The sequence below is a fragment of the Cervus elaphus genome, chromosome 10 (genome assembly GCF_910594005.1).
Source record: "Cervus elaphus chromosome 10, mCerEla1.1, whole genome shotgun sequence".
NCBI lineage: Eukaryota > Metazoa > Chordata > Mammalia > Artiodactyla > Cervidae > Cervus > Cervus elaphus.
In genome coordinates this window covers 45,051,663-45,076,191 of record NC_057824.1, presented here as the reverse complement: position 1 = coordinate 45,076,191, position 24,529 = coordinate 45,051,663, and the positions used below count along the sequence as shown (strand labels likewise).

The 24,529-nt window shown below is 43.6% G+C and overlaps 1 long non-coding RNA gene across 2 annotated transcripts in view; it reads right to left on the bottom strand.

Moving 5' to 3' along the window:
* The window catches only part of LOC122701694, a 492,322-nt gene extending 476,166 nt beyond the window's left edge, over positions 1–16,156 (bottom strand). For both annotated transcript variants that reach the window (XR_006343106.1, XR_006343105.1), the window contains exon 1: positions 16,009–16,156. This is a non-coding gene — a long non-coding RNA (uncharacterized LOC122701694). The remainder of the gene's footprint in view (positions 1–16,008) is intronic.
* Between the last annotated feature and the right edge of the window lie 8,373 nt (positions 16,157–24,529).

Below are 24,529 nucleotides of genomic sequence, written 5' to 3'. Positions count from 1 at the left end.
CCGTGAACGGATGTCACCTAAATGAACAAGAATGAAGGTTGCTCTAAGTTGCTGAGCTATACAAGCCTTTGGGGCTGTGGAATCAGGCCATCAATTTTGCCTGATATAAAAGGTTATTCTCTTACTGCCTTTCAGTTTTGCCCTTTTAGCTCTGTACGGGTCACCACTGAATTCCTGCCTTAAAAAATTTAGCATAATGGCCTGTCTGGCTCAGTGATAGGTCTGGAAAGTTCAGAGAAATTCTTGCTACAAAGTCTTTCAGGACCTGTGATAGACAAATAACAGCATCCTCCCCTCCCCCAGGGGGAGGTAACCTAGAAATCTTTCTTTTCCCCCCACCACCCTGCTTTTCTTCCCCAGGTAATTCGCTATGCGTGCGTGCATCCTAAGTCGCTTCAGTCGTGTCCGACTCTGCAACATCATGGACTGTAGCCTACCAGGCTCCTCTATCCATGGAATTTTTTAGGCAATAATACTGGAGTGGGTTGCCATGCCTTCCTCCATGGGATCTTCCTGACCCAGGGACTGAACTCATGTCTTCTGTGTCTCCCGCATTGCAGGCTGGTTCTTTACCACTGAGCCACCGTGGAAGTCCATAACTCATGTAAAATGATATACAGATATTAACCAACTCTTGCTGCAATAAAGCTGCATATCCGATTCCCTCAAACACATTGCTTTACAGCAGCAAATGTGTCTTTTTCTAGCTCCAAGGGATGCAGTTTCTAGGACAGTCCAGGATGTGGGTCAGCTGAGCCTGGCTGCAGACTTCCAGCGGGGTTCAGGTCAGCTCCCTGTGTCTCTGCCTCTCTTTGGACCACAGCTCCCTGGAGCACGGCCCTCGTCAACAAGCAGACACTGAATGACTGTGAATAGCCTACTAGTCACCTGGGGGGTATAATGAGCGGTACCTACTGCTCTGAAGAGAAATTTAGTAATGGAATCAATTTGTACAACCATACTCATAGCTGGTTGACAATACAAAGTAATACATGATTAAAATCAAGAATGGGGATGGGTAGGTAGGATTTTGATAGATGTAAGCACGGGCATTTTCTTTTCTGTACTTAGGGATTATTTTTGGCTGAGCTGGGTCTTCATTGCTGCAAGCAGGCTTTCTCTCGTCGTGGTGTGCTGACTTCTGATTGTGCTGACTTCTCTTGCTGAGGAGCGTGGGCTCCTGGGTGTGTGGGCTTCAGCAGTTGTGACTTGTGGGCTCTCCAGCACAGGCTCAGGAGCTGTGGCACACGGGCTTAGTTGCCTTGCATCACATGGGATCTTCCCAAACCAGGGATCGAACCCATGTCCCCTGCATTGGCAGGTGGATTCTTAACTACTGGGCCACCAGGGAAGTCCCAGCAAGGGCATTTTCAAAAGAAACACATCTGAGGGACACAAAGTTTCTACATGGGAATGAGCATTATTTCAAACATGCATGCATGCAAACTAAGTCACTTCAGTCCTGTTCGATTCTGCATGACCATAAGGACTGTAGCCCGCCAGGCTGCTCTGTCCATGGGATTCTCCAGGCAAGAATACTGGAGTGGGTTGCCATGCCCTTCTCCATGTTTCAAACATACATCATCCTCACTTTTATAAAGTAAGCTATGAATGATCATGTTGAACCAGTCACTAGGCTGGTTGTATGTTGGCCCTGTTTCTCTATTCCTAATTTTTAACTATCTTTCCATTACTTGATGTGTTAATGATAATATTTGTAGAATGGCACAAAAGGAGGGAATTCTTCAGAATGCTTTCATAATGCAAATATTCATAATACCTAAACAATCAATTCATTTTATAGATTCAGGTTTCTTTAAAATCAGAAATACCTTCCAACAGAGACTTTTATTCACATGTGAAGAAATCACAGCCAAGGGACCAGTGACTGAAAGATTCCATTCCAGGTGGAAGGAGACCTCAGTCACCCAGTTCCATGGTTCCCTGGCAGTGGGAAAGCATGCAAACAGTATTTTATGTCTTTTATTCATTCAGCTGAAGTCTGGAAGAACAGATATTTGAATGTTGCACTGGTTTGAATCCAGTTCCTAAGTTTTCCTTCCAGAATTCAGAACTCTGCCCTTGGATTGAATTGGATTCTGAGAGCTGAAAGGTCACTGAACCTTCCTTCGTGTTACAAATGCTAAAAAAACAAACCAGGAGTTTATTCAAATAAATCTGCAAAAAAACTGGGGCTTCCCAGGTGGCACTAGGGTAAAGAACCCTCCTCCCAATGCAGGAGACAGATGAGACACAGGTCTGACCCCTGGGTCCAGGAGATCCCCTGAAGGAGGACAAGGCAACCCACTCCAATGTTTACACCTGGAGAATTCCGTGGAGAGAGGATCCTGGTGGGCTACAGTCCATAGGTCGCAGAGTTGGACACGACTGAAGTGACTGAGCATGCATACATGGAAAGCAAATCGAGGTCACCTGATTTCCCAGGTGAAGGCAAGATTCTCCCAGCACCTCGTGGGTCCCTCGTGTGCCCCCTGAGCATTTCCTGTAAGCCACCCCCTCCCACAGACTTCCACAAAGTGAACTCTTCAGAATGGGAATGAGAACTTCGACTTCAGACTGAACTCATTTCAAATCACAGCTCCCACTTATTTGTCCGGTGTTCTTGGGCAAATTACATGATTGCTCTCTGCTTCCACTTCCCCCTCCGTAAAATGGCTCTAATGACATCTAACTTGCAGTGTTCCTGGAGGAGCAAGTAGGGTAACACACTGCACGGTGCCTGACAGGGAGGAGCAGAGCTACAAGGAGTGGTCACACTCACAGGTGGTGTGCACAGAGCAGCCGGTAGGGGTTGACCTGGCCTGAGACCCCAGGCCAGGGGGGTCCTTTTTCTGCCCTAGGACAGCAGAATTCACTCTTCTTGGAGAGAGAAGATATGGAGGCCTTCCAGCCCTGCCAAGAACCCTGTCTGGGGACTTGGGAAAAGCAGTTCAGTTCAAGGCTACCCACCCTTGCCCACTCTGCCTGGGGTGTTACCATTAATTTAATGACTCAGATGAGGATGAATGCAATGTTGAAGTGGGACGGGGAGGCTGATAATGGATCTTGAGATTCAGAGATTTCCCTGAGGATAACGAGATAGATTTCCCAGAAGGTAGATGGAGATGCACCCCCATGTAGACTGGAAGAATGGGACGCTTGATAACAGGTGACCTGAAGGCAGGGGAGCAGTCGGGGAAGAAGGACCCCTGGGGAGAGTCTGCTGGAAAATCATATTGGACAATTATAAGCTTCCTCCTCCAGTGTTGTAAGTCCCCGGACTTACCCACACATCCATGAGGTGATTTAATCGAAGCTCGAGTCATAATATGATGGAGAACAAAGCATCAGGAGAATAATGAAATGGGGGGGGCGGTGAAACCCGCCCAAATTGTCCTGGAGGTGAATGTCGGCTTCTGCAAGGTACATACACCTCCCAAGGACCTACACAAATTATCAGAGCTGAAATCCAGGAGGGTAGCTAATCTGTTCTCCTGTCCTACCCTGTGTCTGCATGATTTGAGAGGTTGTCTTGTACGCTGGAGACCACCCTCCACATTATTATACAGAAACCTGTTAGTTCCTATCCTTCACCCCCTCTTTTCAAATGTCACCATATGAGGAATATAACCAAAAAAGAAGCAGATACATATCTATATCTATATATAATCTATATTCACAGATATAGAGAACAAACTAGTGGTTACCAGAAAGGAGAGGGAAGTGGGAGGGGCAATATAGAGGTAGGCGATGAACAGGTACAAACTTTACGTAAAAGTAAGCTGTAAGACCTATTTGCAGGGCTGAAATAGAGACACAGACATAGCGAATGGACATGTGGACACTGGGGTAGGGAGGGAGGGTGAACTGGGAGATTGGTATAAAATAGCTAGCTAGTGGGAAGCTGCTGTGTAACATAGGAAGCTCAGCTCGGTGCTCTGTGATGACCTACGGGAGTGGGATGGGGGGCGGTGCAAGAGGGAAGGGAGATATGTATCCATACAGCTGACTCACTTGACTGAACAGCAGAAAGAAACACATTGAAAAGCAACTATATGCCAATAAAAAAATTTTTTTTAATAAGCTACCAGGATATATTCTACAACACGAGGAATGTAGCCACCATTTTATAATAGCTGGAAATGGAATATAACCTTTAAAAATGGTGAATCAGTATGTTGTATACCTGTAACTTATATAATATTATACATCAACAATACTTCAATTTTTAAAAACTGGCACCGTATGGCCATTGTAAATAAGGAAGGGCCCATTGTCCGGTCATATACCTCTCAATGACCACACAAAGGCCAGAGAGAAGCCTAGAATTACCATCTGCCAGGACACTGCAACTTTCTGTTAAAGGCAAGTTCCTATAACCTTGTTGGGCCTCTTTTACCCATCTGTAAGGGCTTCCCTGGTGGCTCAGAAGGTAAAGAATCCACCTGAGTTTGATCCATGGGTTGGGAAGATCCCCTGGAGGAGGGCCTGGCAACCCACTCCAGTATTCTTTCCTGGCGAATCCCCATGGACAGAGGAGCCTGGTGGGCTACAGTCCATGGATTCACAAAGTCGCACATGATTGAGCGACTAAACACAGCACAGCATCCATCTGTAAAATAGAAATAAAAACTCTAACCTCATGTGGATATCACAGAGCTTGAATGAACAGCCCCAGTTTAATGAAAGCAACTGACAGCACGTGGTATGTGGCAGAGTTCATGCTAATTTTCATCTTCTACATCTTAGTAACTCACCAAGGTCAACCCTCAAGTTTACGTGTAAAAAAAAAAAGTGCTCCCAACAAAACTGTGACAGAAGCCTAAAGTCGGGGCTCCCAAGTGAACCTTTCCCAAGAGTACATAACTTGGCCTCTTCAGAAAGAATATTCTGCCAGAAAACTGTTTCTAGGAATGCTCAGTCATGTCCAACTCTTTGCAGCCTGTGGACTGTAGCCCGCCAGGCTCCTCTGTCCATGGAATTCTCCAGGCAAGAATGCCAGAATGGGTTGCCATTTCCTTCTCCAGGGGACCTTCCCAACCTAAGGACTGAACCCCCCACTTTTGCGTCTCCTGCATTGGCAGGCAGGTTCTTTACCATAGGGCATAGTATTATTTCCAGGAAGAAATAACACTAGTTAGAAAACCAAGGCAGTCGGCTGTTACTCAAAGTTCCCCCGAAATGGGTTGGTTGCTATCTAGCAGTGGGGGCCTCGGCAAACATCTGCTGTGACAGTTGGCTTAAAATAGACAAAAAGAGACTTCAAGGGACAAGAGACCCCAGAGTGGCAATCCACGGAATGTTGTCCGACAGAGAAGACACAGTCCACACAGGGGCTTGGTGACGAGGGGCAAGGGGAGGACGGACCATGGGGTACCCTGACTGCTGGACCTCTTTATAAGAAACTGTTGTCAGAGTCACCTTGGTTTCATCAACTTCAAAGAGCCTTGACCAGATGCCAGTAGGCTAGGAACTCAGGACCATAACCTCATTCCAAGCCAGCCAGTGCTGCCAAAGTGGGCGGGAGGCTCCAAACTCCAGGGATTCAGCCTTCAGGAATCCCCTCTCTGGAATCATTCCTGATGGACTCTCCTGTGAGTCTCGGCACACTGCCCTCTCTCCCTCCCAGTGGGACCCTGGAGATCATCAAAACGCAAGCTGGTCCCACTCAGCGGCTGAGTCTAAGAAAGGAGGGAGTCAAGGAGTTATGGACATGGCTCTGAGTGTTTTTTCATCATCTGAGGGTTCAATATTTAGAGCAATATTGATTCGATTTATCTAGTGTTGTAATGGTCCATTGGTTGCTAGGCAACAGAGTTCTTGCTTCCCTGTTTTCTAGGTGGCTCATGGGAGTCTGACTACCAAAGAGATTACTTTGTGTATGTGAAACTAAATGGACCATAGGTGCCATACATAAGTGGAGGAATACTGTTTTACTGGGCAACATTAAGACCTTGCTTCCTACCACATCTCAGTAATTGCAATTCAACCTCTAGAACAACAGGGCCATTCATATTCACATCCCCCTACAAGATACCCGCTGAGAACAATTTAACATGAAGTTGTGCTGACGTCTAAAATCCGAGGTTGTGTGCTTACTCTTCCATCCTCATAAAGTTCAAACTACTGGGGCAAGAATAGGTTTATGCCTCCTCACCATTCCGGTTCTCCCCCCCGACAACCGCACATTAATAACCCCAAATCACCACCAGAATAATAAAGCACCAATTCTGGTTTGCACTAAAATCCTGGTAAGGTAGGGTCATTCTTCATTTTTCTTATCCCATGTTCTCCCCCACTCACCCCAAAACTGCCTTCCCTTTTGGGGGAGGCTCTTCTCTCAGTCCTTCCCACTGACATTCACTGTTTCTTTAAAATCCCAAGTCAGGAACAGCAGGCATACGAGGCCCTGTCAGCTTGGGCTGTATGGTTCAGTGATTTGGCATTAATGACGTTTACTTTGGAACCTGCATGATGGCCTGACCTATTTTAGGATCTCTGCTCTAACCATATCTCCCTCCCCTATTTTCCCGATTAGAAATGAAGGTGAAAGGGGTTGTGGGGAGGTTGGGGGAGGGAAGGAAAAAACCTCGCAGTTCCAGGAGTCACACCTGAGGCCACTCGAGTTCACCGTAACACTCACCATGGTCACAAGCCCTTCTGGGAAGAATGGAATTCAGGGCTGTGTCCACAAGAGGGAAAAGCTTCCAGAGGCTGTGATTCTAGTTTCCCTCCAGGGCCGGGGGGAAATACACATACCAAAGGCCACATTTGGTATTGTTCTGTGTTTTCCTCCCTGGAAAGACCTGCGTATGGAGAGAAATGATCTCGTTCTTCCAAAGAGAAAAGCTATCTGGGGAGGAGAGGACAGGGAGGAGGGCGAGAGGCAAGTACAGGCAACTAGCCAACTACGCACATTTACGGAGAGTAGGAATGTAAAACAGATGCTGTGCAGGAAAATAAACCACTGCCCTGGGAGCATCATCGTCAGCCTCTGGAGAATACGGTTTCTCGGATGCAGGCGAATAACACAGTCAGTCATTGAAACCTGCATACCCATCATAACTTGCTCTAAGGGTTGCCAGGTCCCCTGTCTCTGAATCTTTCTCATTGCTGAGTGGTAGCCAATTTTCCTTTGAGTTGATGTTATCCTGTCTCTTTAACCAGGATAGAGGTGTTCTTACCCACCCCAGAGCTTCTTCCCTGTGATGGGGAACAGGAGCAGCAAGTCCTGGAGCTAAAAAGAGGCAGAGGGTGATCCTATCAACCCTGAATATTCATTGGAAGGACTGATGCTGAAGTTGAAGCTCCAGTACTTTGGCCACCTGATGTGAAGAGCCAACTCACTGGAAAAGACCCTGATGCTGGGAAAGATTGAGAGCAAGAGGAGAAGAGGGTGACAGAGGATGAGATGGTTGGATGGCATCACCAACTCAATAGACATGAGTTTGAGCAAACTCCAGGAGATAGATGAAAGACAGGGAAGTCTGGCATGCTGCAGTCCATGGGGTCACAAAGAATCAGACACAACTTATAGACTGAACAACAACAAATGGCCCTAGTGGAGTTTATTCCATAAGAGCGGGGTTCTAAGAAAACAAAAGGACTTAGGCCACTATGTGAAGACCCAAACAGAAGAGTTACAGCACTCGTGGAACAAATGGTGATATCAAGGTCAGTGGTATAGAGGACCTATGGCAGCTCCTGCTCTGGGTACTCAGGAGCATGTTAATGGCCATCAAGAAGATTCTATGCTCAAATGAAGGTTGAAATTGCAATGAGATACCACCTCACACCTGTCAGAACATCCACCATTAAAAAATCTATAAACAGAGAAAATGGACCACCCTCCATACTGTTGGCGGAAATGTAAATTGGTACAACCATTATGGAAAACAGTATGGAGGTTCCTTAAAAACCTAAATGTAAAACTACCATGTAACCCAGTAATCCCACTCCTGTGCATATACCGAGAGAAAACTACATTTCAAAAAGATACACTCACCCCTATGCTCAGAGCAGCACTATTCACAATAGCCAAAATACAGAAAACCTAAATGTCCATCAACAAATGAATGGATAAAGAAAATGTGGTACATATATGCAGTGGAATACTATTCAGCTATAAAAGAACAAAGCAATGCCATTTGTCACAACATGGATGCATCTGGAAATTAACATACCAAGTGAAGTAAGTCATAAAGACAAACACCATATGATATTACTTATATGTAGAATCTAAAATAGGGCACAGATGAACTTATCTACAAAGCAGAAACAGACCCACAGACATAGAGGTCAGACCTGTGGTTAGCAAGGGAAAGTGGGGGGAGGGAGAGGACGGACTGGGAGTCTGGAGTTGGTAGATGCAAACTATTACACTTAGAATGGATAAACAACAAGGTCTTATTGTATAGCACAGGGAACTATATCCAATCTCCAAAGATAAATCATAATAAAAAAATACATTTTTTAAAATGTCTGTATGTGTATATTGAGTGCAGCACTTTCACAGCATCATCTTTTAGGATTTGAAATAGCTCAACGGGAATTCCATCACCTCCACTAGGTTTGCTCCTGGTGATGCTTCCTAAGGCCCACTTGACTTCGCATTCCCAGATGTCTGGCTCTAGGTGAGTGAACACACCATCCTGGTTATCTGGGTCATGAAGATCTTTTTTGTAGAGTTCTTCTGTATATTCTTGACACCTCTTCTTAATGTCTTCTGCTTCTGTTAGGTCCATACCATTCCTGTCCTTTATCGTGCCCAACTTTGCATGAAATATTCCCTTGGTATCTCTAATTTTCTTGAAGAGATCTCTAGTCTTTTCCATTTTATTGCTTTCCTCTATTTCTTTGCATTGATCACTGAGGAAGGCTTTCTTATCTCTCCTTGCTATTCTTTGGAACTCTGCATTCAAATGGGTATATCTTTCCTTTTCTTCTTTGCCTTTTGTTTCTCTTCTTTTCACAGCTATTTCTAAGGCTTCCTCAGACAACCATTTTGCCTTTTTACATTTCTTTTTCTTGGGGATGGTCTTGACCCCTGCCTCCTGTACAATGTCATGAACCTCCATCCATAGTTCTTCAGGCACTCTGTCTATCAGATCTAATCCCTTGAATCTATTTCTCACTTCCACTGTACAATCATAAGGGATTTGATTTCAGTCATCCCTCAATGGTCTAGTGGTTTTCCCTTCAATTTAAGTCTGAATTTGGCAATAAGGAGTTCATGATCTGAGCCACAGTCAACTCCCAGTCTTGTTTTTACTGACTGTATAGAGCTTCTCCATCTTTGGCTGCAAAGAATATAACCAATCTGATTTTGGTAGTGACCATCTGGTGATGTCCATGTGTAAAGTCTTGTGTTTTTGGAAGAGGGTGTTTGCTATGACCAATGCGTTCTCTTGGCAAAACTCTATTAGCCTTTGCCCTGCTTCATTCTGTACTCCAAGGCCAAATTTGCCTGTTACTCCAGGTATTTCTTGCCTTCCTACTTTTGCATTCCAGTCTCCTACAATGAAAAGGACATCTTTTTGGGGTATTAGTTCTAGAAGGTCTTGTAGATCTTCACAGGACCACTCAACTTCTCCAGCATTGGTGGTCGGGACATAGACCTGGATTACTATGATACTGAATGGTTTGCATTGGAAATGAACAAAGATCATTCTGTCATTTTTGAGATTGCAACCAAGTACTGAATTTTGGACTCTTTTGTTGACTATGATGGCTACTCCATTTCCTCTAAGGGATTCTTGCCCACAGTAGTAGAGATAATGGTCATCTGAGTTAAATTCACCCATTCCAGTCCATCTTAGTTCGCAATTCCTAAAATGTTGACGTTCACTCTTGCCATCTCCTGTTTGACCATTTCCAATTTGCCATGATTCATGGACCTAACATTTCAGGTTCCTATGCAATATTGCTCTTTACAGCATCTGACTTTACTTCCATCACCAGTCACATCCACAAGTGGGTGTTGTTTTTGCTTTGGCTTCGTCTCTTCAGTTTTTCTGGAGTTATTTCTCCACTGATTTCCAGTAGCAATACTGGGCACCTACCCAGGAAGTTCATCTTTCAGTGTCCTATATTTTTGCCTTTTCACACTGTTTGTGGTGTTCTCAAGACAAGAATACTCAAGTGGTTTGCTATTCCCTTCTCCACTGGACCACGTTTTGTCATGTTCAAATTCTTAAAGAGATGGGAATACCAGACCACCTGACCTGCCTCTTGAGCAATCTATATGCAGGTCAGGAAGCAACAGTTAGAACTGGACATGGAACAACAGACTGGTTCCAAAGAGGGAAAGGAGTACGTCAAGGCTGTTTATTGTCACCCTGCTTATTTAACTTATATGCAGAATACATCATGAGAAACACTGGGCTAGAAGAAGCACAAGTTGGAATCAAGATTGGCGGGAGAAATATCAATAACCTCACATATGCAGATGACACCACCCTTATGGCAGAAAGTGAAGAAGAACTAAAGAGCCTCTTGATGAATGTGCAAGAAGAGAGTGAAAGAGTTGGCTTAAAATTCAACATTCAGAAAACTAAGATCATGGCATCTGGTCCCATCACTTCATGGGAAATAGATGGGGAAACAATGGAAACAGTGAGACAATATTTTTGGGCTCCAAAATCACTGCAGATGGTTACTGCAGTCATGAAAGTAAAAGACACTTGCGCCTTGGAAGGAAAGCTATGACCAACCTAAAAGGCATATTAAAAAGCAGAGACATTGCTTTGCCAACAAAGGTCCATCTAATCAAAGTTATGGTTTTTCCAGTAATCATGTATGGATGTGAGAGTTGGACTATAAAGAAAGCTGAGAGCTGAAGAATTGATGCTTTTGAACTGCGGTATTGGAGAAGACTCTTGAGAGTCCCTTGAACTTCAAGAAGATCGAACCAGTCCATGCTAAAGGAAATCAGTCCTGAATATTCACTGGAAGGACTGATGCTGAAGCTGAAACTCCAATACTTTGGCCACCTGGTGCAAAGAAATAACTCATTTGAAAAGACCCTGATGCTGGGAAAGACAGGGCAGGAGGAGAAGGGGACGACAGAGGATGAGATGGCTGGATGGCATCACCAACTCTATGGACATGAGTTTGAGTAAACTCCGGGAGTTGGCAATGGACAGGGAGGCCTGGCATGCTGAGTCCACGGTGTGGCAAAGAGTCAGACACGACTGAGCGGCTGGATGGATATGTGTACAACTGAGTCACTTTTCTGTACAGCAGAGATTGGCACGACACTGGAAATCAACTCTACGTCAATAAATAAGAAGGAAGAAGAACATATGCGTGAAACACCTGGGGTATGCCAAGAGCGGAATGGGGATAAAGAAGGTGAGGGGTCCAAGCAAAGGGGGAGATAGAGGTCAGACGTGTGACATCTCCTCCCGCTGGGTTGGAGTCTAGAAAGCAAACCCACAGGACTTAACATCACTCAACCTATCAAAGGGCCACAAGAACATCAAGGGCCAAGCGAGTCTAAAGAGAAATAAAATTAAGGAGCAAGCGTCGACTGTGGGAAGTCACCAAAGTTGAAGACTGTTCTAAGTCCAGCTAACAAACTGCTGGACTGAGAACTGAGAACACATTTTATAACAGATTCCTTTTTTTTTTTATTCATGTGGACCATTTTTAAAGTCTTTATTGAATTTGTTACAATACTGCTTCTGTTCTAAGGTGGTGTTTTTTTGTGTGTTTTTTTTTTTCTGGCCATAAGACATGTGGGGTCTCAGCTTCCTGACCAGGGATCAAACCTGTACCGCCTGCATTGGAAGGTGAAGTATTAACCACTGACCACCAGGGAAGTCCCTATAATAGAGTCTTTAAATTGACAACTTCTCTGCCCCAGGGGAGGGCATGGCAATCCACTCCAGTATTCTTGCCTGGAGAATCCCATGGACGGAGGAGCCTGGTGGGCTACAGTCCATGGCGTCACAAAAAGCTGGACATGACTGACATGGTCATGCATGTGTGACCTCTGAAATGTATTGACAAGATCAGAAATAGTCCTTTTTCAAATCATTCCTATTTGCTTTTTTGAAACTCCCTTTAGAGTTTCACATAGCATGTAGGCACTGCCATATTTTGGGTCCCAAAATATTTTTTTTAGGAATGTGAGCCAGAAATATCAACCTGTCAGACATTGTCTTAAATTATTAGCTTATCTGCTGGATGCCTTGGGAGGCTGGGTGGACAGGCATTCTACCTCCTCCATATATTTCTTTTCTTTCCCCGTGTGTTTTCCTAGGACTGTGATTCACATATTTCTAATTAGAGCAGAAAATGGGAAGGGGGAGTTTTTACCCCATTCCAGGCCAGACTTTCACCTCTGGAATCTAAATTAACCATGTTTCATATTAAAGGCCTAGAAGGATATGGAAGAAAGAGGAGAACGAAGTGAAAAAGAAGAAAGAAGAGGAGGAATAGAAAAAGGAGATCACTGCAAACTGTATTTCCAGTTCCCAGACCTGAAGTTCATTGAAATTGCTTGCTCCTATATCATTCTATCGTGTTGGAAGAACATATCTTTTTCCAAGTGGAATCAGGTTGAATGGAGGAATATTGTGCCTTAAAATGAATTAGAATAAATTAATTCCTTAAGGAAACATACTGCCAAAGCATGAGGAAACTAAGGGTACCCAGTACTGCTGGGCCGATTAAGAGGCGTGATCATAGGAATGTCAGCTGATAGGAATTCCTGCTGCGTCTGTACAAACAGACGGCTTTGAAAGACATCAGCCCTTCTGAGAGCTGATTATAAGGCACCAGTTAGTAACTGCCTGGTTACTTGACTGAATTCAGCCAGTGTGCTTTTTTTTTTTAATTTCTTTTTCATTGGAGGATAATTGCTTTACAGTGTTGCGTTGCTTTCTGCCATACACAACATGAATCAGCCGTAAGCATACATACATCCCCTTCCTCCTGGACCTCCCTCCCACCCTCCCCTCATCCCCGTCCCTCTAGGTTGTCACAGAGTACAGGGTTTATTTACCATGTGTAAAGTAGATAGCTAGTGAGAAGTTGCATATAACAACACAAGGCGCTAAAGACAGAGCCAGTGTGTTTTGAAAATAACTCACACTCTACCTAGCAACATCACCTTTGAACCAGTGCACTGGGTGCTCTGTTCACCGCTCTGCTGCGTGCAGCGGATGACAACTTCAAGTTGAAACTAAGAAAGGAGAATGTCAACAGACGGTCCAGCAGTGAGGAGTGTATCAAACGAGGGCCTCTGGTCAACAGCTTAGTCCAATTTAAGAGAGACACTGAACTGAGACAGTGGAAATGCCAGAGAGAAAACCAGGTGTATCTAGAAAATTGCTTCCCTCATAGCTCAGTTGGTAGAGTCAGCCTGCAGTGCAGGAGACCAAGGTTCAAACCCTGGGTTGGGAGGATCCCCTGGCGAAGGGCATGGCAACCCACTCCAGTATTCTTGCCTGGAAAATCCCATGGATAGAGGAGCCTGGCGGGCTACAATCCATGGGGTCGCAAGAGTTGGAATACAACTTAGTGACTAAACCAAACCAAACACATATCACAGAAGCCTAGTTTTTCCCTGGCACCAGGGGTCAGGATGCAATGCTAGAAAATAGGAAGAAGAAATCTGGAGGCAGTCTGAGGGCTCCATGTAGGGGTTTGGCAAGGTGGGATTATCACTCAGTGACATGTCAGCACGCTCCTCTACATGGAATGTCATTTCTATTTTTGTAATCAAGAAGTTTTCAGGAAGAGCCCTCTTGATGTACTGCTCAACTGACCTTTTGTGAGTTCCGGGAGAAGGGCGGAGAAGTCCGCCAAGAGCTGGCTGCTTATTCTAAACAGCTGGGCTGGAGTTGGAATGACATAAATGTAGACATTCATTTCTAGCACCTCAAACTAGTAACACAGAGCCAGGGAAAGGAAGGGACTGCCTCTTTCCTAATTAGTCAGAGAAGCTTTTGATAAGAACCCCAGGAGTTCCTTATCCCAAAATATCACTTGTCACATGAGCACACGGGTCCACGAAGGCACCCTGGATGAGATGGATGAGTGGTGCCAAGTTCTAAATCTCCTATGGGGTTCCCCCTTGACAGGCTGCTGTTATGATTTAGGGCACCATCAGTGGCCCTGGTTTGATTCATCACTTGGTGATTCATCTTTCCCAACAAGCTATGGTTCCTGTTTTATAACGCCCTTTCCATTTCTCTTCTCTGAAGAGAGAGGGGAAAAGGTGATGAAAGCCAGGTTTTGGAACAGAATCCTGGCTTTTTCTTGCCAGAATTAGCCCCCAGTAAGAAAGAAGCAAGCGGACTATCAGATTAATTTCAGAGAAGACTATGCATATTGACAAAACAATGCCCATTTACATCAAATATGTCACATGTATTATTTCACATATTGGTATGGTAATTAGTAATACTATAAATAGCCATGGCAACATATGAACAAGTGAGTTTTTCTAACTGAACATTATGATTATTTTAAAAATAAGCACATTTTATCTTTTAAAGGAAAATTGTATTTTGATACAAGTATACAGACTTGTTACTATATTGAATCTTACATTTCTCTCTTAAAATTATCACCATTTTGAATTTTGTCACATATAGTCACATATAGGGACAAAAGTCCCTACATTTCTTACTTTTTGACAATATTTTTAAGTGAAGTGAAGCGACTCAGTCATGTCTGACTCTGCGACCCCATGGACTGCAGCCTGCCAGGCTCCTCCGTCCGTGGGATTTTCCAGATTAGAATACTGGAGTGGGTTGCCATTTCCTTCTCCAGGGGATCTTCCCAACCCAGGGATCGAACCCAGGTCTCCCGCATTGCAGGCAGGCTCTTTACCATCTGCACCACCAAGGGATCTGACTTTCCAGGTGGCTCAGTGGTAAAGAATCTGCCCACCAACGCAGGAGATGGGTTTGATCCCTGGGTTGAGAAGATCACCTGGAGTAGGAGATTGCAACCCACTCCAGTATTCTTGCCTAGGAAACGCCATGGAGAGGGGCCTGGTGGGCTATAGTCCATAGGGTCACAAAAGAGTCGGACACGATTTAGCAACAAGACAACAGCAACAATGGTGTCTTTTTATCACAGAAGCAATGCATGAGAATTATAGTGAGCTTAGAAAAATAAAATTTCAGGCTAATATAAAGAAAAAAATTACCTATTATACTACTACTCAGAAATAATAACGGTTCATAACTTGTTGAATTTCATGTATTTATACATAATATACATATTATATAAAAATATACAAATTGGCATCATCTAATATAAAAGAAACATAATAATACTTTGCCTTTTCCTATCCATAACCTTCATCCTAGTCAACCTCCATCAGCCTCTAGGGCCCATCTACCTGGAGGGGTTTATTAGAGAAAGAAACCACAGAAACTAAAGTAAAATTCAGCTTCTGGAATTCAAAAATAGGATTTTGTCAGATAATACCTTGCAATTCCAGGTATTACCTAAAGAAAGCTTTGTCTAAATTTCTTAATCTCCCTCACTCCAACACATCCCAAACCAAGGATTTTTATGATCCAAATTAAAGATATATATATTTAAGAGAAGCAACAGAAACAAACAAAGCAGTCTCACTGGGCAAACAGACCTCTAGCTCAGTAGTTCTCAAAGTGTGGTCCTTGGACCAACAGCATCAGCAACTCCAGAAACTCTGGGAATGAGGCCTGGTAACCTGTGTTAACAAGACCTCCAGATGACTGTCACAAGTGTAACAACCACCACTCTGGCTTGAACTTGACTTTGACCTGAGCCACAGAAAAGTACCCTGTGTCTACTGGTAGCACTTCATTCTAGTGGTAAGCAAACCACCTAAGAGGAATATTTGAAATTCTGATCTTGAAAAACTAAAAACATAGAGTGATGATATTAAAACTTTTGATACATCCTCTCTCTGTGATATATCAAAATGACCATCAGTGATGAACACAGAATCACAAAATCTCTGATACAGAAGGGATCTCAGAGATCATCAAGTCCACTCACCCTGTTTATAAATTGAAAAACTGAGGTCCAGGAAGAGCACGCATTGTCCCAAGGTGCCACCTCTGGTTGGTGGGAGAGCCAGACCAGAACGAACGTGAGAATCCAGATTCGTGGTCCAGCTGTCTTTTTCATGAGATCATGTTTGTGAAACTCTCTGAAAAATATAAAGTGTGAAGTGGTTGCATTATATGAATACTGAATTGAGTTCAGATCATTTGAATTCCAAATCTTAAAGAGCCAAAGTTAAACGTATGTGCAAATTTGTTCTCTAAGCCCTGTCCAAATGCAAATAAAAAATGAATGAACAGCATTGCCTTAGAGTTACAGAACACTTCAGAACATTGTTATTGATATTAAGAAATGTAATGAAAAAGCATCAGGCACTAACTTCCAATACCTTCTTTTTGTGTTTTCTTCCCAAAATACATGTGATGCCATAGAAATCTGAGAGAAATTTCCACTGCCTGTAGGGTCAATAGACCTGAGTAGAGAAAGGTAATATGTGGGTTTCTTTTCTTCTATTTCACAAGGAAAGAAACTCAAGCATCATGAAAGAATGTGGGAGGCCAATAGACACTTCCATCACCCTCGATCCTGAGAAACTAGAGCAAAAGCAACAACAACAAAAAAGTAGACAAGAATACTATTGGAAATGATGGTAGTCAGAACACTGCCCTCCACTGGCCCCAGCCTCAGTCCCACCCCATCTTTCAACTTCCCTTTAGAATGAAACTCACGGGAATGCACAAGGTTGACTGAGTCAGAGACTTTCAGGGTTTTTTATTTTTCTTCTTATTATTATTATTACATTTCACTTCATTGTACTTTTCAAATGTTGCCCCAGCATGTGGAATCTTCCCAGACCAGGGATCAAACCCGTGTCTCCTGCATTGGCCAATGGATTCTTAATCTTAACCTCTGGACCACCAGGGAAGTTCCTAAAAGATCTAAATAGGCATGTGAGGCAAGGTGTTCATGATATAGGGCTGATTTTAAAAGATTAGAAGAAACAAACAAAAATTCGTGATACAGAGAATAGATTGGTGATTTCCAGAGGCAGGGGTTGGGAGGGTTGAAAAAATGGGTGAACTCTTCTGTCTTTTAGTTTAAATAGACTGAATTTTTATATTTTTTTAAAAGGTCATAAGATACCATGACTATTATTTGAATATCATTCCATTTACATAGGGCTTCCTAGGTGGCTCAAATGATGAAGAATCTGCCCACGATGCAAGATACCTGGGTTCGATCCCTGGATCGGGGAGATCCCCTGGAGAAGTGCATGGCAACTCACTCTGGTATTCTTGCATGGAAAATTCCATGGACAGAGGAGCCTGGCAGACTAAAGTCCATGGAGTCACAAACAGTCAGACACAACTGGGCAACTAACACTTTCACTTTTACTTTTCTAGGTGGCTCAGAAATAAAGAATCCTTCTGCCAATGCTGGAATCGCAAGAGACTCAGGTTTGATCCCTGGATCAGGAAGATCCCCTGGAGGAGGAAATGCCAATCCACTCCAGTATTCTTGCCTGGAGAATCCCACGGACAGAGGAGCCTGGCGGGCTTCAGTCCATGGGGTCGAAGAGAGTCCCACACGACTGAGTGCAGCTGCTTTCACTCTGTAGCCACAGTTAAGTAGTTGCAGCAGAGACGATACAGTCCTCCTGAGAAACCTAAAATATTTACCGTCTGATCCTTTACAGAAAGTCTACCAGTACCTGGCTTAACACAACAATGATTTATTATTTCTCCCAGTGCTATGGCTGGCTGGGCTCAGCTGAGCAGGTTTTTTCCCTCTACATTGTCCTGATGAGGCTGCATTCATCTGAGAACTTGACTCATGCTAGAACATCCAAGATGGTCTACTCACATGTCTGGGGCCTTAGTCCTATCGGATGGAGCATCTTGATTCTCTTCCAGGCAGTCTCCCTCTCTGGTCTCTTACTATTCATTTGTCCATCCCAAGTGTCTTAATTGAAACTTCAGGAGAGAGAGCAAAAGCAGGAGCTACCAAGCCTCCTAGGTCTTAAGAGACCTAGGCCCAGAACCTACACAGCATCCCTTCCTTTGCCTTCTACTGGTCAAGGCAAGTCACAGGTCAGTCAAGACAGAAGGACAGAGGACTCTCCACTCCTGATGAGGAGGAGCAACATGGATGTTCAGAGAGAGCAGAAATTGGTGGTGGTTTTCTCTGGAGGCTATCTATCATATAAAGCACACGGTAAGTATTTCCTGAATGAAGGCAGGAGAGCTTTAAACAGGCATAAACACAGAAAGAAAAGGAAGCACCCAGAGAAAACCATAATTCAAAAAAGACACATGCACCCCAATGTTTATTGCAGCACTATTTAAAACAGCCAGGGTATGGAAGCAACCTAGATATCCATCAATGGAGCAATGGATAAAGAAGATGTGGTATATATACACAATGGAGGCCATAAAAAGTCACAAAAAGGAACCAAATTGGGTCATTTCTAGAGATGTGGATGGACCTACAGACTGTCACACAGAGTGAAATGACTCAGAAAGAAAAAATATCATATATTAACGCATAAATGTGGAGTTTAGAAAAATGATACAGATGATCTTAGCGAAACGGAATACAGACACAGACGTAGAGAACAGACACGTGAACACCCAGGGGAGAAAAGGGAGGGATGAGCTGGGAGATTGGAATTGACAGACATACACTATCAATACTATAGGTAACTAATAAGAACCTGCTCTTAGCTCAGGGAATTCCACTCAGTGCTCTGTGCTGACCTCAAAGGGAAGGAAATGCCAAAAGAGAGGGGATGTATGTGTACATAGAGCTGATTCACTTTGCTATGCAGCAGAAACTAACACAACATGGTAAAACAACTGCACTTCAATCAAAATTGATTTTAAAAACGAAAGAAAAAGGAGCAAAGTAACAGGACATGCTTTAGGTTATCCGCATAGGGAAGCAAGGTCTCCCGGAGCTGCCTGCCCTAAGGGGGCACCAGTGGAGGTGAAGAAAGATCCCAGGTGAGCACAGAAAGAAAGGGAGAGAAGTGGGGAACAGTCAGCGAAGCCACTGGGAGTGGGAGGCTCTGGGGGTGAGGTCAGATACCAGGTCTACATAGCAGGAAACACCAGGTCTCCTCAGAACAAATACTCGAGTCAGACTTTGACCCATCGATGCCAGACGAGAACTAGCAGTGACTGAAGAGGAGGCAAAGCAGCAAGCTTCTGTATCTGCAGCGTCTGCATGGATGTACTGGACAGCCTTCTCTTGTGCTGGTCTTGGGTCAGACCAGACGGCTAACCTCAGTGAACCCGACTCCTCAGGTTTGGTGGACGTGTCCTGACAGCATCAGACAAACTAGTGATCCAAACTACTTAGTTAACAGGCTTAGGAGAACTTGGGACAAGCCAAGAAAGGAACATGGCAGCTTCAACTACAACAGAAAAAAAAAAAAAAAAAAAAACACATTACCTTCCAATGACATACATAAGCTGTAACTAGCAGAACCAGCAACTCGGCAGGTAAAATGACTAGAAGGAGACAAGACTCGTGTTCATGATTGCATGCAACCCTGTGAAGATGTTAAAACTTCCCCCGTTTCACAAAAGAGGAAACTGAAGCTTGCAGAGATGAAAGAACTCCCCCACGTTCATATAGCTAACATGCAGAAGAAGCATGATTTGGATCTGATTCTGCTTGAAATCTAAAACAGTCATGTTGCTTCCCTATGATAGAATACAGATTACTATATACGGAAAATGTAAAAATGTGAGGCTTCATCTGCCTAGCAAAGTGTCTCAACATATGTCCTATGCAATACTCGTATCTTGAAAACAGTCCTCCAAAAAAATGATCCCAAGGTAAGGAAGCATGAGAGCTGATGCATGCAAGAGCCCCCTGTGAAAGTCACATGAGCATTTTATATTTAAACAGAAATCTGTCTGAAATCCAAATCCGTTTTTCTCACGGATTGTCCACCAATATTCTGAAGAACTAGAGTTTTAAGGAACAATATTTTGGGAACATTCTGTCTAGGAGGATGAAGCATTGAGAGACCACTATTTTAATAATCTCATTAATTATGTGACCACTGAGAACACATTTTTGGCAACCACTGGAATTTAGAGTACCCCATGAAGGTTGAAGCAGTTTTAATGCACACAAAAAGAGATCTTACTCTTCACAGCCTAAAGTAAGTTTAAAAACTTTGCTGCCATGCTAAATTAAAACAGAGAAAGCCATAATCATGTTATTAAAGAACAGCTCCCCATGGTCTCCCCAAAGTGGCTGTGGGTGTCAGAATTAGAGGTACACTATTGTATCGGTTCCAGGATTTTGTAGAGACTCAGGACAAATTTGACTCAACTGACCGGGTCTGTCACAGCTGGCTCTGGGTTCATTTCTCTGGTCTCTATTCTGCGGAGGGTACCTGGAAAAATCAGCAGCTTTCTATCCTGCCATGTTTACATAATCCCAGTAACTCAGAACTGAGGTGGCAGTTAATTTTGCATTGCTGGTGGAAATGGAAAATGGTGCAGCTGCTATGGAAAACAGTATGGGAGTTCATCCAAATTTAAAAATAGAATTACCACCGTATGATCCAGCAATTCCACTTCTGGGTATACACCCAACAGTATTAAAAGCAAAGACTCTAGGTGATATTTGGACACCCATTTTTCACAGCAGCATTCTTCTCAGTAGCCAAAAGGCAGAAGTCACCCACACGCCCACTGACAATTGAAATGGACGAGCAGAATGTGCTATGTACATAGGAGGCAATCCTTTTCAGTCTTAAAAAGGAAGGAAATTCTGACACATCCTGCAATATGGATGAACCTTGAAGACACGCTCAGTGAAATAAGTCAATCACAAAAAGACAACTACTGTATAGTTCCACTTAGGTGACTTATGGAGGGCAGTCCAATTCATGGAGACAGAAAATAGAATGGTGGTTGCTAGGGGCTGATGGAAGAGGAAGAAAGCAGTTATTGTTTAATGCAAACTGAGTTTCAGTTTGGGGAAAATGGGAAGAGTTCTGGAGATGGATGGTGGTGATGGTTACACAGCCATGTGCATGTATGTACGACTACTAAACATGGTCAAGATAGAGAGTGGCCCCAGTGGCCATGTGGGTTAAGGTGTGGTACTTACAAAAACACCCAGGGTTTCCCTGGTGGCTCAGATGGTAAAGAATCTGCCTGAAATGCAGGAGATCCAGGTTCAATCCCTGGGTTGCGAAGACCCCCTGAAGAAGTGAATGGCTATCCACTCCAGTATTCTTGCCTGGAGAACTGAATGGACAGAGGAGCCCGGTGGGCTACAGTCCATGGGGTCGCAAAGAGTCGGACATGACTGACCCACTAACATTTTCACGTATAAAACTGGTTAAGATGAGGGACTCCCTGGTGATCCACACTTCCACTGCAGGGGGTGCCGGTTTGATCCCTGGTCGGAAAACTAAGATCCTGCCTGCAGGTCTAGAAACTAAGGTCCCTCACGCCTCGAAGTATAGCCAAGAGGTTTATTTAAAAAAAAAAAAAGAAAGGTTAACGATGCTAAATTTTGTTGTGTGTATTTCATACAGGAAAGGAGGGAGAAAGTGGAGGTTAGATAATGTTTTATTTCGCATCTCACAGGAGCAAGGAGGTCTTCCTGACAGCAAGGCTGAGCTTGGAGCCCCACACCCACCCCCAACCTCTCAGCCCTCCTAGTAGATTTACATGGGGCAGAGCTCTGCCCGCCCCCAACTCCCGCCATCCAGAGGGAGGGGCGAGCCCTGCAGCTGGTTAATCACCTGTCACCCAATCCTTCAGTCACACCAGTCCTGGAGCAGGGATCCCACAGGTCTAACTTTCTGCGGCCTCAGGCCCCTCTTGTCCCGCATAGCGGCGAGGCGCGGCAGGTTTCAGGCCGAACAAAAGAACCAGTTTAAACCACAACAAAGAACTGCTTCAAACCTAATGAAAATCAGGTATTGAAAGAAAGAAGCCCTGTCTCTTTTTCCTAGGTCCTTTTCTTGCAGGGAGGGTGTGGGGTGGCTGGAGAGACCTGGCTCTGGAGGGGAATCCAGGATGGGCCAGTCTCCAATAAGGGCTGCGACTGGCCAGCCTCTAGGTTGACAACTGGTCCTCAAAGCCTCTGGGACCCCACACAGTTTGCTTGAACCCCACTAATCTTCCCAACTGCCACTTGTTTGCTGCCTCTTCATGATGTCCTCCTCTTTGCACTAGACTCAAAGTCAAGAACATTTCTGAAGTAGGGGTGAGATATGGGACATGGTCATCAAAACAACACGGAGGAGGTGTTTTACCCCCATGGAATTGAAAGGAAGTAGCAGGGGGAGAAGAAGGAGGAGGTGAAGGAGGAGCAGGGAGGGAAGGAAGGAAGGAAAGAAAAAAAATTTTAGTGCAATTGTGTGAAACAAAAACATGCAAGCTGATAGCATTTTCCATTGACGATGACACTGGAAAACAAGACAATGTGCATTAAGTGTAACACAAACAAACATACCTTTTAACCCAGTAATTCCACTTGAGGGATTTGTTATAAGGAAATAATTTAGGACCTCCCTGATGGTCCGGTGGTTAAGAATTCACCTGCCAATACTGGGGACACAAGTTCGATCCCTGGTCGGGGAAGATTCCACATACATCGAGCAACTAAGCCCACGAACTTCAACTACGGAGCCTGTGCGCCTCAACTACTGAAACAGACATTGCTGAGAGCCTGTGTCTGCAACAAGAGAGAACACCGCAGTGAGAAGCCCGTGCGGCGCAACCAGAGAGCAGCCCCTGGTTGTCACAACCAGAGGAAGCCTGCGTGCATCAAAGAAGATCCAAGGCAGCCAAAAATAAACAAATAAAACTTTAAAAAAAGAAACAATTTAAAAGAAGCAAAAAGCTACATGCAGGAGAATAAAGATCTCAGAATTATGCCCAAAATTGAGAAACTGCAAACGATTTATCCAGTAATATGGGAATAGCTAAGTAAGGTACAAGAAATTAGCTTCATGATCTATTATGGCAAAAGAAAACATATTTTAGGCCAGAAAAGAAACATTTAAACATAAAATTTTTTCTCTGCCCTTCCGCCTCCTCTCTCCCCTCTACTGTGCATTGTGTATATGTGCTAGGCATTGATCAGACCTTCTCATCTATGGAAATACCTGCTCAGCCATAATGAGCAACATTCTCCTATCATCAACAAGACAAATCCTTAAAATATAACGTTTCTTCTTGATCTTTAAGGAGTCACAATGACCCACCACGTTGTATGTCATTTAATGTACAACACTCTGTCTCCAAAAAAAATTTATGTGACTGTGTTTTGATTTCTAGTAGGCAGAACAGTATCTCAGAACTTTCTGAGATGCTGTTCCCAGATTATAATCTTTAATTTTCCTCAAATAAAACTTTCTATTTCTTTCTTAGATCAACTGATTAATTGTTCATTGACATTGTATAGCCATAAAAATAACTATGAGAACATGTCACATTATAGAAATTTTCCAGGAAAGCATTAATTAAAAAATGAAGAATTTACATTTATGTGTATACTCCAGTTATAAGTACATAAAATATGTGCATAGAGACTAACTAGAACAGAATTTAATTTAAAGCTAAAAACTGTTATAACCATCAGTGATCATTTTTTCCTTTTCAAAATATTTTGTTTAGATTGGCTAAGATGGCAGAATTGAAAGACCCTGAGCTCACCTCCTCTCACAAACACACCAAAATCACAACTATCTGCAAAACAACCATCAATGAAAAAGACCAAAACCTGCCAGAAGAGACCTTACACAACTAAAAACATAAACAAGGGACAACAATCACTGCCATCGAATGGAAAAAAGAAAAAATAATGAAAAGACACTAGGACAGTTTAAGAGACCTCTGGAACAATATCAAGCACACTACTCTTTGCATTACAAGGATCCCAGAAGGAGAAGAGAGAGAGAAAGGGGCTGAAAGCATGTTTGAAGGCATAATAGTTGAAGACTTCTCTGACCTGGGAAAGGAAACAGTCATCCAAGTTCAGAAAGTGTAGAGTTGCACACAGGATTAACTCAAAGAGGAACACACCAAGACACGCTGTAATCAACATGACAAAAATTAAAGATAAAAAGAGAATATTAAAAGCAGCAAGGTAAAAGCAACAAATAACATACAAAGGAAACTTGTCTGCATTATCCACTTCTATACCCTCAAACTCGGGACTGTATCTAACACAAACTAAAGGTAACAGTTATCTATTGCTGTGTAACAAACTCCACAAAGCCAAGTGGCATAAAATAATAAGAAACATGAATTATCTCCTGTTACCCTGTGGCAGGAATTTCACTGCAGCTCAGATGAGTGACTGGTTTATGGTCCTCTCATGAGACTGCAGCCAAGACGTGAGCCTGTATTTATCTGAAGGTTTGACTGCAGACCTTTAGTTATGATAATACTATCAGAAGGAACCACTTCTGCCTGGGTGACGCTGACCAGAATAGGAAGTCCACCGGAAGCAGGCAGGAAGGGGCAGT